Genomic DNA, 4,406 nt, shown 5'->3' on the forward strand with positions numbered 1-4,406 from the left:
TTCATTGCCGGGACTGCCGCTGCATGCCCCTCTTTGAAGATACACAAGTTCTAGCGAGACAGAGCTCACCCGGTACATTATTGAAGCTGATTGCACCAGGAAATTGGGTAGTGTGTGCGTTAGTTCTCCCTCTATCACGCTGACCCCTAGTGAAGTCTTGTATCTCCACAGATAGAGATTGTGATTTTTTTTTTCGTGACCATGTTCTTAGTACATTGACTTGCTGTTAGACACGCCTTGTGACGGCCTTTCATTTTCTGCGCCCCCCCCATGACCCCTCTTGTGTATAAACACACTATGTGGCAACGCAATAAAATATTGTTGGAAGTCAGCGCAGTGTACGTCATCTCTCGCAGTCCTTGTCCTTCCCACTGTACATCATTTTTTATACTGCACAGTGAATATTAATTGATTCAAAATTAGAAAAATATAGTACACATCTGAGCTGCAAAAATGCAATTGATGCAGCAAATGACGTTTAGCTTGCCAAAAGAAAAAAATGTTCACGGTTAACCACGAGGTGCAGGGACTCCATTCTCTGAGCATCTTGACCAATAAATGCAGCGCATGGCATTGCTGGAATCTTGCGTCCTGCATTAGCAAAATAAGAAGAGAATCATGAGAGTTCAGTCTGTGCAATTAAGCATGTACACTATGGAAAATTTGATAAGGCAACAAGCTCCTGAAAGTAAAAAACTTAATTAATGTGACTGGGAACAATGCACAGCTCAGGCAACTGGGCAAGACAGGTGAAAGGTAGGAGAAATTTTTATTTTGCAAATTTAGGAATTGCATTTACTGTGAACACTAAACCACTATGTCACTTTGAATACTAGGCACATACAGCAGCAAAAGCAAATACATCTACAGTAGCCTTTTCACCATAGAAAATAAGAGTGAACTAAATTTAATGACACTACCAATGACATCTCTCAACAGACATTTGTCCAAGAGTGTGTATGTGACCTTAATATAAATTGACATGAAATCTGCAATATATCCCTGCATTACACTTTATAAGTACTGCAGCTGAGAACCTTACGGGATATGGCATATTAAGACTGACATGCACAAGACATTAAAAAATGGCTGTTTTTACACAACATTATTACACTAGGAGACGAAGAGTAGTTTTACAGAGAGTGCACACAAAATGAAAATGAGGGAACCCCCACTGGCATTCTCATTTGCCCTGCAATACCTGCATCCGGCCCAACAATCTCCAACTCTCCAATGCAGTTTATTAGACCATTTCTGTATACTGAAATTTATTTTGTATTTCTTATTTAATAATTTAGTAAGAACTGACATTTCGGCATACTTTCCTTGAAAATTTAGCATGTGTTAACTATTTTCCTTAGAGCAGGCCGCTTTCTTTCAATGGGTTAGCTTGGCGATATGGTGACAAGTAGTATTCCCAAAGATCATAAATTTAAATAAACTTATGATCTTTGGGAATTGTATATAAGTGTTCATATTCAGTGAACCTCAGAGCGACAACCATTTCTCATCCTGTGTTGCCACTACCCGCATGAGTCACTATGGTTGCAAATTGGCTACCCACCCTCTCCCGCCTAAAAGTACGTTTTTCCACATGGAAAATCACCACAGCATTGCATTTGATTGAATGAGTCCTCCTGTGCATGTATTTTTTTTTTCTCGTCTTGTAATGGCTAGGTTCAACATGGTCAAGTTGTCTGAAAACTGCCCAGCCCAAACCAATACTTTGTGTAGTTTCAAAATTATGAAACATTAATTTTTCAAGACTTGTCCCAAATTAAGCATGAGGCAGATTTTCATGATGCAAATGAGGAAAGGTTGTGCTTAGTGACAATGATAGGCCTACTATATCATGCAAAACTGTGTGAAATGACATATGCTTGCAATATTCATGAGCAGCTAGCTCAGTACAAGAAATAGGCGCAATGCCTGCGGAAATGTTTTTAACACCCATAAGAGGTCCTAGTTTCTTGTAATTTCTTCAAATCCCTTGCAGTCTAGATTGCAATCCGGCGCATTTTGATATTGTACTTGAAATAAAAACAGCTGAAATTTTAAGGTTTTGAGAATTATACGGGATTAAATTAAAGGTAGCAGAGTAATGCAACGAGCAAATAACAAGCTCATTGCATAGAGTAAAGAAATATTCCTTTCCTACAAAAACATTGGTAGCAGGAAGGTCATACGAAATTAGCACTGAATGCACAATAAAGAATATCATGCTGGAATGCTCCAGTCTGTGAATATTCTTGCACAAAGAAAATCCTAATTATGAAAGGCCATCAAGAAAATGCAAGTGTATGCTTTGGATCAGCAGTCATACCTGCAGTATGCAGTACAATCGGCAATATTTAAAAACACACACACAACTGCACATAATATCAAGCTTAGGCCGCCAAGGAGCCTGAGAGTTTTAAATTATAACTTGACTTACCATATTAAATTTCACACCTATATCTACTTACAATGTTGTCTTCCCAACTGCTTCCTAGAAGACATCAACCATCTATCTGCCTGAAGGCGAACGCAAGTGGCTTGCTCTTGATGGAGGGCACTAAGGCTGGGCATTGTGAAATTGCTGCTATCATCTGCATGACCTGCGAGAAACAACGCTCTAAGTTCAAGAAAAAGAACTGCTAATAGAATGAAAAACAAGATCACTGGCAATGAGCCTCGCTTTGATTTGCACGAGAAAAGCAAAAAATATGGACTTTGATGCTTACTGAAAAAGAAGCAAGCTTCCTTCCAGATGTTGCAGTCATGCATTAACATTGTCACACAGCTGCACGTTTGTATGCTTATATGCTGCTGTTGCTACTCTGCCAGCATGCTTTGCCTAGCTTATTATTTCAAGTTATATTGATCATTGTGTTTTCTTCCCAATTTTTGGCAAATAGCACCAGCAAAGAAGTAGCTCACTTACACACACACTCCCTTGTGAGGAGCGAATTCACATACACGCACGCATGCATGCGCGCGCGCGCACACACACACACACACACGCACACACAACAAACACACAAGCCTCTGCCACATAAGCAGCTTCCCACGCTTGACACACTGCATTTTTTATCCTTTGACACTCCTACTGCTAAGGCATAAAAAAGCCTTCGTGTGACTAACCCCAAACTCCTCAACCTACACTTCCAGCTTAAACACTTTCTCGAGTCAGTACAAGCCTTCCAGCTTCCCCAGTTCTCCAAACTGTAGTTAGGAATTTCAATAGGGCTATAGGCGACAGCTCTCGAAGGGCATGCAAACTACCAGGAAAGACCTAAAGCCTGCATATGATACCTCTAAAGCACAACAACACTCCAAATTTTCAAAATTCATTAGAGCTCCTGAGGACAACTGCTATAAACGTAGGGCGTCTCGAATAACCTGCTGTTCACAACTTCAGCGGTTGTCTGTATCAACGGAAATGTGGGCTAATGGGAAATTCACGTCTTTAAGATCAGAATTTGTGTAATGGTGAAACACACTACCAGATTTCTTAATCATTTATTTATGCTCTGGATGTAACGTTCCCTTTAGAATAACAATCAAGGATATCAATTCATCAGGGCAGAGGAGGGAAAAAGGAGGAAGCGTATACCTGACGCCTTCCCACTGATCCTCCTGAGAAACGGCGCCTCATACAGCAGTTGTCCAGGTTGGCTTGAAATCAAACTCGGGTTTCAGGCGGCAACACTCGCTGCACCAAATTGGAAGAGTTTTATTGCGAGTAAAACTCTACCGGCCTTATGCAATACATATGCACGCACACAAAACGCACTCGCGCGCACACGAATATACGCACTCTCAAAGCGCAGACACAAAAGCACGCACGCGCACATTGATAAACACAAACAAGCACACATACATGCAGGCAGACACGCTATCACGTGCACGCACACACAGCGACCCACACAGAAACAAGCTCACAAAACACGTACGCACTACACACGCAAGCACGCCGGCCCATACAAACCGGCATGTACAGCACGGGCACGCGCGCGCGCGCGCGCGCACACACACACACACACACACACAGACGCACGCACACACACAAAGCGAGCTGAGCGCACGCACGAATCGAGCCGAGCGCGAGCACGCACACACGCACAGACAAAACGAGCCGAAAACATGCTAAAGGCGCCCGGCAAGCAGCAACAGCAGCACGCGACTGCATCAGGGAGAACCAATACCGCGCCAGTTCTTTCGAAAGGTGGCAAAGTCAGTCGTCCTTTTTCTACGCGACGCAAAAGTGGTCGACCACTTTACAAGAAGCCACGCTGAACGCACAAAAGAATCACATCTACGAACGTTCAAGCGCTGAGAAACAAAGCGTAACTATGCAGGCGCACCGCGCCCGATATAAGAAGGGGCGCGATCGAGGTAGTTAACTTGCCCTACTAGGAGTGCAG

General features: G+C 42.7%; 1 long non-coding RNA gene across 1 annotated transcript; it reads right to left on the reverse strand.

Moving 5' to 3' along the window:
- Positions 1 to 253: 253 nt before the first annotated feature.
- LOC142571235 (uncharacterized) lies at positions 254 to 3,925 on the reverse strand. The gene is made up of 3 exons (XR_012825807.1): positions 3,596 to 3,925; positions 2,466 to 2,597; positions 254 to 591 (listed from the first exon to the last, which is right to left on the reverse strand). It is a non-coding gene; the product is annotated as an uncharacterized LOC142571235 (long non-coding RNA).
- Between the last annotated feature and the right edge of the window lie 481 nt (positions 3,926 to 4,406).

This window comes from Dermacentor variabilis, chromosome 2 (assembly GCF_050947875.1).
Source record: "Dermacentor variabilis isolate Ectoservices chromosome 2, ASM5094787v1, whole genome shotgun sequence".
NCBI classification, from domain to species: Eukaryota; Metazoa; Arthropoda; class Arachnida; order Ixodida; family Ixodidae; genus Dermacentor; species Dermacentor variabilis.